Below are 13,472 nucleotides of genomic sequence, written 5' to 3'. Positions count from 1 at the left end.
GTATTGGTCAGTTACCAATGCCAATATCAGTATCAGCCAATTATTGACACCATTATCATTATCAGTCAATTGTTGATATCAGTATCTGTAAAGGTCAATTATCAATACCAGTATCAGTATTGTCAATTATCAATACCAGTGTCAGCATCAGTAAATACCAATATCAATATTAGTCAGTTATTGATAGCAGTATCAGTATTGGTCAATGATCAATACCAGTATCAGTATCGGTCAATTCCCCAAAACGGTATCAGCATCAGTTATCAATAGGAGTTTCAATATTGGTAGTATATTGATGCCAGTATCAGCATTGGTCAGTCATTAAGGGCAGTATCGTAACGATCAATTATTGATACGTGCATCAGTGACAGTCAGTTCTCATAACAGTATCAGTATTAGTAAATTATTAATACCAGTATCAGTATCGGCCAATTAAAGATACCAGTATCAGCAATTGGTCAATGACTGACACCAGTATCACTCAATTCTAAAAAACAATAGCAGTATCAGTCAACTACCAACACTAGTATCGCTTTAGGGCAATTATTGATACCATTGTCAGTATCAGTCAATTATTGATACCAGTTTGACAATACTGGTGCTGGTATCCTAAAAAAAATCTAAATGGCGGAGTGTCTCTTTGAGCCTGTAGAGTGAATGCATTTAAGGCAGACACTACCTGTTGGTTTTAGCTGCTAGGGAAAAACGTCTAAATATTTATCTAGACACAAATCAGTTTACATACCATTGGTCTGAACATTAAAGTCAAGAGTCTTCTCAAGACAAACATACTGTAAAAGTATTGCCAAAACTTCCCTGGAGTCCAAACTGTGCACTCGTTGAGACCCGACCAACCTGATACATTCGGGAGCAAGGGTTGAGGATGGGGGTCAGAGCTAGTTGACATGTCAAATACCAATCCTCTCAATAAGGCAGTTATGTAAGCATCTAGGCTTCCTGTCCTGTCCCTTTCTCTGGCCGGAGACTTGGCCTGTTTGTGCATTTCCTTCAGAGGATCTCACTGCCCCAGACGCTCTCACACACACATACATGAGAAAGGAAGAAGAAGGGCTGGAATTCTCTACGTTTCAAACAACATCCACCACATACAAAAGGTATACAGCTTATTGTTTGGAGACGCGGAATTCCCAAGTCCCCTGGTTTTTGTCACGTACTCTTGTGAATCAGCAGCTCGTGCATATGTCTGATCAAAGTTTAAAGAATGCATGCATGGGTCAATTAACTTCCACTTACAAGTTTGTGTTCTTGTTATTGTGCTGTATGTGGCATTTGTTGTCCTTTAAAGCTCACATATAAAACCATTAACCACCACAAGCCATACTACTTTATCATCTTTTTATTATATGTCAGCTTTGCTTGCAGTTAATGGAGGGTGCATCTCCTGTACAATATATAAAGTGTTTTGGCAACATTGTATGTCCACTCATGCTACATGTTATCACTTGTGTTGTTATTGCAGCTGCCATTTCCCATTTAGCGGTTGATCAATCATGGCATCATGAAAAATGGGCCTCATCATCCACGGTGCAGTTTGAGCCATTATATGAGCTCCCACAGGCTTAGTTCCCATCACTAAAATACATAAAGTGCACTAAAAGTTGATCTCCCACTAATCAAGCTAATGGTTACATCCTAAGACTTTAATGTTTGTTTTCCCTTTCCTGTTTAAAATTCATACTTTCTTTATTGTAATTCTGTTTTAGAGGAATATTTGGGAACGTTGAGAAGTTATTTGTTTTTTGCTGAGACTGGGGGACAAGTCGTCTTTGTCTGTGAAATGTAAAGCTAAACCAGGAGCCTGTTAGCTTAGCTTAGCATTAAAGTTGATGTTGGTAGTTGTGGTATAAACATCAGATCTGAGAGAGATTTCGAATATCAACAATACCCCTCCCCTCTCTGCTGTCGTAACCCCGCCCACAAAAGATCTTCCTCTATGAGGAAGTAGTGGCTTCCCAGCCAATCAGGGCGATGTAGTGTGGCCGCCACACGACCAATCAGGACAGAGGTTTGGGGAGTAGCTCTGATTGGTCTGTGATAATGGGAACAAGAGGAATAATAACAACGCTTGATACAAAGGCATTGGAAAACTCAGAGATTTCGCCATAATTTCAAGTTACTTCACTTACAGATGAGTACTGATGGATATTATGACCTTTTTCTAAACCCAGGAGAAAAAAACCTTGAACGTCTTGTTCATTAAATCCATAGCACTAACAAAAAAATAAAATCCTCAGGTTTCACTGTGGATTATTATTTTTTCTTGGCAAAAGATACAGCTAGCTAGCCACAGTAGCATAAATACTAGAAACTGCAATAGTGTCTGTTCTGTTGGGAGAGGTTTGGTGCTGGACTTTTTCTTGACAGACTTTTACAACTTGCAAGTACAGGGAGACAAGAAAAATTACCTACACAAGTCATATAAACATTCTTATCCAACTCCCCGAAAAAGGAAAACACTGTAGAGTTATTTTTTGGATAAATAAAGCAGTTGAAATCTCACGCCTGAATATAACACCCTAAGAACTGCTAATGCTACTATTAGAACCCATTTTTCCTACCTTAGCTCAATGCAACAGTTCAGTCCTTTTCTATAGAACCATGGCTTCACACTAAGAGCTGTTATTCATCACACTTAGCATGTTTTATTTAAACTGATAGGAACAATCATTTCTAGAACAGCAGATTTCTCTTCACTGTCACTGAAGTAAACATTCTCCAGACTTTCTGTCCTAATGAGCAGTCTGTACAAATCCCACACAGAGGGGAGGCATCCGTGTCAGAGAGTCCAATGCTCCCTACAACAAACCTGATCATTATAAGAGCAGCTTCCTGCTGCAGATCTGGCAGAACACACTCCCACAGCACCTCCTGTAAGAAACCTGGTCAGTGACCTTTTCCTAATTCACACAGCCATGAGTAATCAGGATTACCAAACCACAGACCAATCAGTGATCGTTAAGAGGGTAAAAAGATGTTGCCTCAGCTTTGCAAAACCTATAGAAGTCTGCATTGTTACTTTTAAATCCATTCGACAGTCAGCCAGAGTTTCTTTTCCAGCACCTTGTCACAAGCTTTCATTGGTGAGAAATTTGAGTCTTCTGCCATTTCTTTCACAATCCTTAAAAATGTTCTTCTTCCAATGTCAAAAAATCCAGAACAACAGAGCCTCACCTTCAATCTGTGACAATAGGAGTGATAATGATTTGGCACTCCAACATCATAGAGAAGTGTCACCCAGGCCTTCTGCTTTAATTTTGTCTAGTGTTCAACTATCTAAGTATCCACTGCCAGAGGTATTTTCTCAGACTCCAAAATGTTCCTCCCTTTTCTATAGAGAATGTGTCTTCTGGGTTTTCTTTCTCAAACCTTCCAATTGTTTCCCCAGTTAGTGTCTGTATTTCACTCCCTCTGCAAAGACAAAATGAGCAATGCCTGGAGTCTACTTTCTGGGACTCTAAGTGGTTTTCCAGAAACGGAATTGGAAACATCTGATCTTAAAATCATCCTCCTTTACCGCTATTATCTTCTCTCAACACAAGCCTCTGTTTAGAGCACCATGAAGAAGCTGACTTGCTGCCCTGCAAATAACTTGAGGAGTATTACAGAGTCAAGAGGACCTATTTTAGACTGAGAGTATCGGTCTTCACTGGTTTCAACCTGCAGGACTTTGAGCTACAAGCAAGTGCAGTTAACAGCTTCCATGTTGAAGAAGAGGAATGGTGATAGGCTGGCATCTACTTCAGTTTCTGTTTTTAAATTTTATGATCTGGTTTTGATAAAACCAGTGGTTAAAATTAGGATTTAATTTCCAGCTGCTGACCACCAGAGTAGCTTCCTTTAATGAAAGCTGTGTCAGCCTGTGACCTCATAAATTAAATGCTAACATTCTGTATAACCATGAAGATAATGAACAGATCCAGACTCTGTCCAAAGCCTTGCTGGCATCTGTATGCTACTACATAGTAGACATAGCTGTGCTAAGTGACACCAGCATACTAGCACTAGCAATGCGTTGTTGACCATCATAGTTTACTGTGTAATATGGATGTTAGCAATCAATAAAGTACTGAATAATTGATTGTGAAGAACATGCTCGAAAATACAATATCAGCTAGAGATAAACAATGTGCGGTCTCATATCACACTCAGCTATCAGGGTGATGTAATTTAAAACATTTTCAATGTCAACCAACTGGCAAAAAGTGTTGTGCCTCAGCCTCAGCTGCAGCCATATTCCACATTTCCGTAATAGATCATTTAAGGGCAGAGCAATACACAACATCGTCCACAGAGGTCGAGGCAGATGGCTGACAATTTCCATGTCATACTTTGTTATGCCTAAAACAGCTGCAGGGGGGCAAATGTCAGTCAACATGATTTACGGAATGCTTTAATTATACAACTTTCACAACAAATATGAAACAATTAAGAGTAGGAGAAAGTTGAAGTTCTTGAATTTCCCCATTGTGGGACAAGTAAAGGACTCTCTATCGTATCTCTTATCTTAAAGCAAGATCCCATCGTGAGGCAGATGGCTGTCTAACATAAGTCTGGTTCTGCTCGAGGTTTCTGCCTGTAAGAAGGACGTTTTTTATTGCCACAGTAACTTGCTAAATGCTTGAAAGTGGTCTGCTCAAGGTGGATTAAAATGAGATAAGAAGAAGTGTTGCTTGCCAGATGGGACTGGATCTTATCCTGTCTTTATGGTGGGTCTTTGTTAATAATATAACATAGAATATGGTCCAGACCTGCTATGTTTGTAAAAGCATCTTGAGATAGCATTTGTTGTGATTTGGTGCTATATGAATAAATATTGATTGATTGATTGATTGATTGATTGATTGGTTGGTTGGTTGGTTGGTTGATTGGTTGGTTGGTTGGTTGGTTGGTTGGTTGATTGATTGATTGATTGATTGATTGATTGATTGATTGATTGATTGATTGATTGATTGATTGGTTGATTGAGAACCTTTTACAGGATATGGAGATTTATATTCAAAGCTGGTGGACAGTCAATGCAAAGAGATTTCCCATGTTTGGCTCAAAATAAATCATAAAACTGGCTGGTACAATGATATAAATGAATATGGAGAACTCAACTGTATGGAAGGATTTATCTATACATCCTCAAGTTCATATCTCTGGGTGATATTAAACCATTTTGGGAGCCTCCAGTGTCTGTTTTACTCTTCATGTAGCCATGGCATATAAATCCACAATGTGTATCTCTCTAGAAGACCCACCTCCCCTGTGTAACACTGCATGCTTGTGGTCATAAATTCAGATATCAAGAGAACAACAAAATGGGATGTAAGTCTTAAAGCCCCAGATGAGAAATGTCAACAGCAGCAGATTGCCGAGCCACAACTCTTCCAAGAGGCCATATGTCGCCATGTCACAGACTGCAGGGTATTGACTTTATCTGTACATTGGGAAAACATACGTGTGTGTAAACATGTCTGCATACAAACATGCTCGCAAGCCGGAGAAACAGAGAGAGGAAAGAGAAGTTCAGCTTGTGACCTTTTTGAAAATGTCATGAGAAAAGACATGAATGGAATCTCACAGACAGAGACAGAAACTCAGCGAAGATAGTCAACACTTTTATAGAACAGAATAGTGTCAATCCTTTTTTTTTTTTTTTTTTTTTCACCACAGTAGGATCCAAAAATCCATGTTACGGCTTTCCCCTCTTAATGTGTCCCTTCATGCTGTTGCCTTTCTGGATTTATTGTGCATTAGAAGTCTGCAGGGCACTATACATACCGCTGCTAATTAAATCAATATATCAAAACATACAGTGTCGAAACATAGAGCTGCCTGTATATATCCTGTTTGGCAGATTGATTTGAATAGACTTGTGTTTGGAATAACATTTATTCTGACAGTGAAGGGGATGTAGGAGGTGGTGTTTGGCTCAGAACTAATATCATTTCACAGATATTTATTTTTTATGGCTTGTCCTGGCTTTCTTTCTGGTTTCATTGAATTAAAGTCAGGATTTTAAAAAGGATATGAAAACTGAAAAAAAAATGTTTTCTCTAAGTTTCTAGATGTGTTATTATCTGTGAGTCACTACCTTTATGATCTTTTCTATATCTTTCACCCATCATGCTGTTTTTTTGGATACTGTATGTGTACTGCCATACATTCGGAGCCAGAAATCTGCTCTTTCTGCAAATCTGGAATTTCAATCTTTATGTCGTCTTAGGGTTATCTTCTATATTCTCTTTTGCATATTGTGCCACCTATTTTATTTTTCAATGTAAAAATCTTTGTTTTTCTTGTGCTTTGCAAGGCTGTGGAATTGGGTAGGGACCATGGACTGTATAAAACATCGACAAGGCCTCAGCAACGTAACCTACTGGTTTCTGAAGAAGAGTTATGAGACCAAACATTGGTGGTCACCAGGTTTGAAATGCTGACTCAACCTAACTCATGGTCAACCCAGAAATAGGCAAAGAGGTGGAGTTAAGCGGGGCTTTAAGCGCCTGGCAAACAACAACTCGCCCACCTGTCGGTCGAGTCAGCAATGCCCCTAAATGTGCACAGACCTAATATCTTTAAAATGGATGAGCTATATATTTTTAAAAAAAGTAATCCCATTACAGTGTGTGCAAATAGAGAAATGGCCCATACAGACCAAAACCATTTTGTACTGGGCTGCAGACAGGAAAGACACTGCCAACAACAGTCTAGTGAAAACGTCACCTGTTGTAGTGATTCAAGGAGAATGCAGCTGCAGATAACTTGTCTTTTCTCTCATTAGATTTATTGATTAGTTCAATTAAACAACTAAAGTGTGCTGATCATGGCTGCAATTTAAACATGTCCTTTTCTAATAGATCACTTAGTACATTTTAAGGTTTAGCTATGCATGAATATAGATGCTTCAACAAGAATTTATAGATTGAAAATACAGTGGAGTACAGGAGAGAAATGCATGACTCTAAGTTTTCTGAGGGAGAACTTGGCGCCCCTGCCTTAACTTTTTATCCCCACCAATACCGAACTGAAAAAATAAGCCTTACTGTGAAGTCATAAGTACAGCACTTAAAAAATAAATGCTACTGTACACAAAGAAATTGGATTCCCCTTGATTTTACCTACATTTTCTAAATCTGACATAATAACATGTATTTAATCCTGTGAGGGTTTGAAACACGTTGTTTTTACTTGTTACTCCGGTGCATTGCAAATGAATGTATATGTTCCGTAAAATCCAGTCGCTTCTGTTTAGATCATCCACTAAAATAGAGCTGCAAGTGAAGCTGTGAGGCTGTTGTGGGATCAAAATAGTCCACAGGCTTCCAAACACTCCATAAACACCATCATAATGTGCGCAAAGTAGAGCTGCAGATGACATGAGATTATAAAGAACAGACTTCAGTGATTTAACCAACCCTTCTGAAATAAACGTAATTACAGTGCGGTTGAAGCTGCACCACCGGTCACTGGATCTTTGTTTACACACACAAACACGCTCTGTACTGGCAGCAGAAGTTATTCATGACTAATGAGACATGAGGGCCAGTTTGAAAAGCACCACCATACATCCTGACACTGAAACTAAGCACTACAGATTAATATGCTTTCTCAATAACTCCACTGGGGCTTCTTTAACCTTAAACACTGATGTCTGGAGGGTAGTTCTCTCAGTCGGCCATTTTAATGACCATCAACAAACAAGTGGACCATTTTTTCTGGTTATTAATGTAGCTCTCTTCTTAGTTAGACTTTTCTTTTATTAAATCCGTCCATCCATCTTTCCATCATCAGCTTTAAGTGCTTAAATACAAGCGTATAAGTAACTATGGCTTCCTCATAATGAACAACAGAGGGGCTTGTGGTCTTATAACTGTATATCTGTCATCACTCTCCAATGAGGATCATTCGTTACTGCTTCATAAAAAGTCCAACAAAATAGGTAAGTGAAGCATGTACATTTCTATACTCATCATAATGACAGCTTGCATTCGGTTTTCTCATTAAGTAGAAAAATAATGATAGGAAAACTTCTCGTCCGAGTGTGTTTACGCCCACTCTGCCTCGCCTACCTGCTCGTATTATCATAAATCCATCATGAAAGTCACACTGGGTAAATAAGACATTCACCTCAGTGACATGTGCCGTTCATAAATCACTGTAGAGGTCACACAAGCACCTATTGGCGGTTACCCGTCAGGCACCTGTGACACAAACAGTCACAGGATAATGATGGAGATTTAATCATGGATACACTACATCAAAAATAATGTGATGAGAAACACATTTGCATGTGGAACTCATTAAACGCTGCCACTGATGAGATTTATGCCAATTATAATGTGATAACAGAAACAGTATGAGGGAATCTGCAATAAATCAGACATAGTCCAATGAAGAAGTTATTCTGATGATGCAATCTAGGTTGCATTCAAAACTCTCCTCTGCGCTGAGAGGTCCTTTATACAGAGGCAATTATCAATCTTTATTCATATAGAGTCAAATGGCAACAATTTTATCCCAAGTTGCTTTACAAACATAGCAGGTCTAGGCCGTACTCTCTGTTATATAATTAACAAAGACCAAACATCAAGGCATGATAAGATCCCATCTTACAGACAGGACTCTGTCTTATAGCATCTTAATCCACCATGAGCAGAGCACATCACAGCATTTAGAAAGTTACAGTAGCAAGGAAAAACGTCCTTGTTACAGGTAGAAACCTCAAGCAGAACCAGACTCATGATAGACAACCATCTGCCTCGCATTGGGATCTTGCTTTCTCCTACTTTTAATTGTTGCATATTTGTTTTGAATATTGTATCATTAAAGCATTCCGTAAATGTCATGTTGAATGACACCTGCCCCTCGGCAGCTGTTTTAGGCATCACAAATTATGACACAGAGATTGTCAGTCTTATTATGATAATCTCCCCTGTCTCAGTAGGTGATAAGAGGCATTGGTATGTATTCAGTCTGTTTTATAACCTGTCTAGAACTCCTCACAGAGACTTTAAGAGTGAAAATGAGGGATGCACTCCCCTCAAATAAGTTAGCTATCTCGGTCATTACTGTTTATGGTTATTAGCTCTTGTCTTAAAGAGTAAATGCTTGCAGAGTGCATAAAAAACTACTTGCACAGCAGCAGCATTTGTTAATGCACAAAGATATATCTTAATTATCTTAGCTTCGTAGAAGGAATCATACTTAGTTTCACATTGCAGAAGACTTTTACAGGCTGAATTAGAGTTGTTGCTATTTATCCCCCAGCCCTGTAATAACCTTCAAAACCACATGATGGCACTGTCTGCTTAATGTAGACAAGGGATCTGAGGCTTCCCTCGGTCCTAACTTCCCTGCAGCACTCTGCAAACTTATAAAATGGGAAATGCCTAGCCATAATTTACTTTGTATAATAAGCTGAATCCAAGCATGATCTCTGAAGAGGAAACTTTTCTACCCTCCAGGTACATATTCAATAGACTCAGGCTTTCCTCTGTAAACAGCATTTACGCTCGAGGCTGTCCACCTGCTTCTGGCAACATGATCCTGAGGTCTTCTAATGAATGAAAGGATGGTGTCCTCTGAGGGTTGAGCAAGGAAATATTCCCATAGTTCAGCTGTTTGCTAGCGGCTTGCTGTGGCCTGACCAGCACCTCTAACTAGACTACCAACCAAATAAAAAGAGAGAAAAAAAAAAAGAGAGGAAGGGTGGAAAAGACCAAGCCTGGGGCAAGAGAGAGAGAGAGAGAGAGAGAGAGAGAGAAAGGAGTGACATACTGAACTCATACTGGAGCCAAAGCCGTGTGTTTATTAGAGCTTGGGGAAAGAGGAGCACACTGTTTCTCCATCACAAACACAGCGAGGAGTGTTTCCTGTGTTGTTTAAAAGGAACGGGATGATTAATCACAGTTGGACCGCGGACAGTGACATTTAGCTACAGGTAGTCATTCAGTCTAGTCCAGTCTAATTTCACCTTCTCACTATCGCAGTCTGAAAACCTAGACCCTCTGTGCAAAGAAAAAGCATATACCACACAGCTCTATTCAGATCATAGCTGACATTCTTGGGAGGATTCAACAACATCAGATAAAACTGTGCACTAATCCTAAGTGGCAGGATGTTCTGATATGTATTCCAGATATACGGACAGTGAGAAATGCTGGTTTTATTCTGTCATTGCTGCCTGTGTGTGTGCAATACTCTTAAGAAGCTACTCTCTCTGTGATCCCACAGGAAGCACCAGAATTTAGAAAAGTTTGCAGGTACATCGTCTTCTGTCGTAAACTTGAAGATGAGCATAAATTTACTTGGATTACATAAAAAATAAACATCTACGCCAGAGGCACACATTTTGACAACTGCATTTTATTCTCTCTAGCTCAGACCTATGTGGGCTTGTTCGTGTTGTAACGTGTCAGTGTGATGGGAGACAACGTCACTGGTGCTTGAAGTCTCAGTTTTGGTGAGCAAAACAAAAGCCCCATTGTGTCTGAACCCCTGTCTCCGTCAGACAGTTAAAAATAAAGGCCAAGTTTCTAGTCTAAATATTGTTAGCCATGTGGTGAATCTGCTTTAAAAATCCACCTCTCTGTACCTCAGTGATTCTCTCTGCAGGTTTAGCACACAGATGTGAACAGGGAAAGAGACACAGAAGCAGAAGAAGAGAACGGCAGGAAAGAAGAACAGAAAAAGCATCAGAGCATGCAGAGAATGTCCGAACTATTATGAAAACTTAAAAAAAATGCTGAGTAGCTGAGAAAGGACTTTTTGTAAGATTAAAGCCTCTGAAAAATGTGTCTTTAAATTGCAAAAACACGAACATGATAAAAAAAATGCAATGAAGTTAAGCTAGCTAGCCACGAAAACCAGGGAGAAGCGAAGAAAAACATTCACACCCCCTTTCTTCAAGAGCCTCTATTTTGCCTTTTAGACCAGGGTTCCCAAACTGTTCTGCCTGCAATCCATAAATTGACGTGCAACAGACTTGTGCCCCTGTCCCTCAAAGTACTGAAAGGCTGTTCACAGTTGCTGGCAAGCACTACTAGACCAATCAAAAAACAGACATTAGAACAACACAAAAGATGGGTGTATTAGTCTGAGAAGAGAAAATGTGATTACCTATGTGCATCACTATCATCGCTGTCTCTCTCTCTCTTTTATTCTCCTCTATTTCTCTTTCTAACCCCAACTTGGTTGAGGCAGATGGCTGTCTAACATTAGTCTGGTTCTGCTCGAGGTGTCACTGATGGTACAGGCTGCTATCATAGACTGTAAATAAAAATGGACAGCGTTCCTTCGCCTCTTCCCATTGTACGGTTCTGAAGCCAAAAAATGCCGCTCCTGGGCGCAGCCATTGTGCAGCCAGAGCCTGTGAAGCCACTGTAACGAGCTCCGCCCTACAGCGTAACGTCACAAGACGCTGTGTGCCCTTTGAAGTTTCTCTCTACGGCGGCTGTGAATCAAAGGAAACCCGGAAGTAAAACCCCGTTTTTTAAACTGTAATAACTAACGAAAAATAAACTTTTCAGGAAAAAGAGGACTTGGACACAAAACATTCAGATACTAACTACATATCACCACAGCATACGGATATGAGAAACGTTTGTACGACGTGTATTTATTTTTTAAAGTTTGACTGCTACCCCATTCAAATGAATGGGGGAGACAGATTTTTTGACCTATACTGCAGCCAGCCACCAGGGGGCAGACACACTGGTGAAAGCTTCACCACCAGCTGAGGGAACTTCTCCCCTGGCTGCTATAGTGAGGGAAAATCAGTATTGGCCAATCTCATTCAGACACCGCAGGACAACATTGGGAGCCATGTGGGTTCAGTGTCTTGCCCAAGGACACTTCGGCATGTGCAGGGGCTGGGATTGTACTGCCAACCTTCCGGTTGAGAGATGACAGACTCTACCCACTGAGCCACAGCTGCCCCATTTAGCAGTTAGCATACTTAGATTAGATATCCCTATTTGTTCGTGCTACATGTTGGCAATGAACTGTTAGCTAGGGCCCTATTATGGAACTAAACCTATGGTAACAGTCAAAACCCACTATCAAAACTTACCCACAGCCGCAGCTGCAACTAATCCTGGGCAGCTGATGATAGACAACTACACAATCAACGTTCAACAGCTGCAGCTGTCAAAAGTCAGCTGTAGCAGTGAATTACTCCAGAACTATGCTAACGCTGATTATCTCGTATAGCTGTAGTGTGATTATGACTCATGCAGAATTATTTGTGCAATTTTCACAATAAGTTTTCAAGCTGAACCATGCCTGATTCAACCCAATCTTTGGCGTTAAAGGCTCAAGGCCAAAGACTTTCAGCAATGTAAATGAAAGTGTTTTGAATTTGGAAACTACATTTAAAAGTTATAGACACTCCCTATCTTGTGCATGATAACTTAAATTACATAATAAGAAGGTAACTGTGGATTGGGGATCTGAATGGCTTTAAAACTCACAGTTACGTGTTAATCTGAGAGAAGAATCTCTCCTCATACAGATGTCCTAATGCTGCTTATTTCCAAACCTCACCACCACCCTCCCAAGACAACGGACATCTCTGTACAACTCCGACCCCCCTCCATCACTTCCCGTCTGTCCGTCTGCCAGCGACTGTCCGTGTGTTATGTTCAAACTGCAGGGCTCAATTTAGACCAGTGGAATAAATGTGTTGTGTTTTCCTTTCATTTGCTCTCTCTGCCTCTGTGAGACGTCTTTATTTGCCGTTTCATAACAAGAAACGTTCTTGTTTTCCATCATTACGAGGGTGTAGCAGTGGATGTTGCAGAATGAGGGAAACAGTTTGGTAGTAATGGTGGTACTTTAGAGAGCAATGAGACATCAGGTCTTTCGAGTTGTGATGTGCTTTGAAACCCCATGAGGCTTTTGTAGTGAACATGCGGGCAGTCACTGTTTTAATCCCCATGTTGTGGTCTGTGTGAGTAATTTCATGGAATCTGAGGCACATTCATAACAAACAGCCTTTGGTAGTTTGAAGAAGAAAGTGTTTTTGGACTTTGAGGCCAATGGGAAAAACATAAGCCAACTTGTGAAACCAGAGATACTGTATATGCACTCATAAACCTGACACCACATGTAATCTGTAGTAGTAGTAATCTGTAGGTAGTAATGCTGGATTTTGTTACTTTAATGAGGCTGAGCTAGCTGTTTGTTTACAGAGTTTTTTGCTGCACTAACCTAACCAGCTGCTAGATGTTGCTTCATATTTTTCCATCAGACACACAAGTTATCTCATCCTTCCTATCTTCCACTTAGAGCCGGTGATTACTAACAGTGTTTTTCCCTCTGACAACAACCACAACCTGAATTACAGGTCTCTTCTCACTGGCCCCTACTGTTATAATTTGACTGTTAAGTCTGTTATAAATTGCTCTGTATACTTCATTTTTGCTGTTATTCAATGGAAGAGTAAAAAATATAGTAAAAAGAAA

General features: G+C 40.0%; 1 protein-coding gene across 4 annotated transcripts in view; it reads right to left on the bottom strand.

Annotated features, from left to right (window-relative positions):
• arhgap24 (Rho GTPase activating protein 24) overlaps positions 1–13,472 on the bottom strand; it is a 92,180-nt gene that overhangs the window by 37,941 nt on the left and 40,767 nt on the right. The gene's annotated exons all lie outside the window — the stretch shown is intronic.

This window comes from Notolabrus celidotus, chromosome 19, assembly GCF_009762535.1.
Source record: "Notolabrus celidotus isolate fNotCel1 chromosome 19, fNotCel1.pri, whole genome shotgun sequence".
NCBI lineage: Eukaryota > Metazoa > Chordata > Actinopteri > Labriformes > Labridae > Notolabrus > Notolabrus celidotus.
Note: the sequence above shows the minus strand (reverse complement) of the source record. Positions and strands in the feature narration are given on the sequence as shown.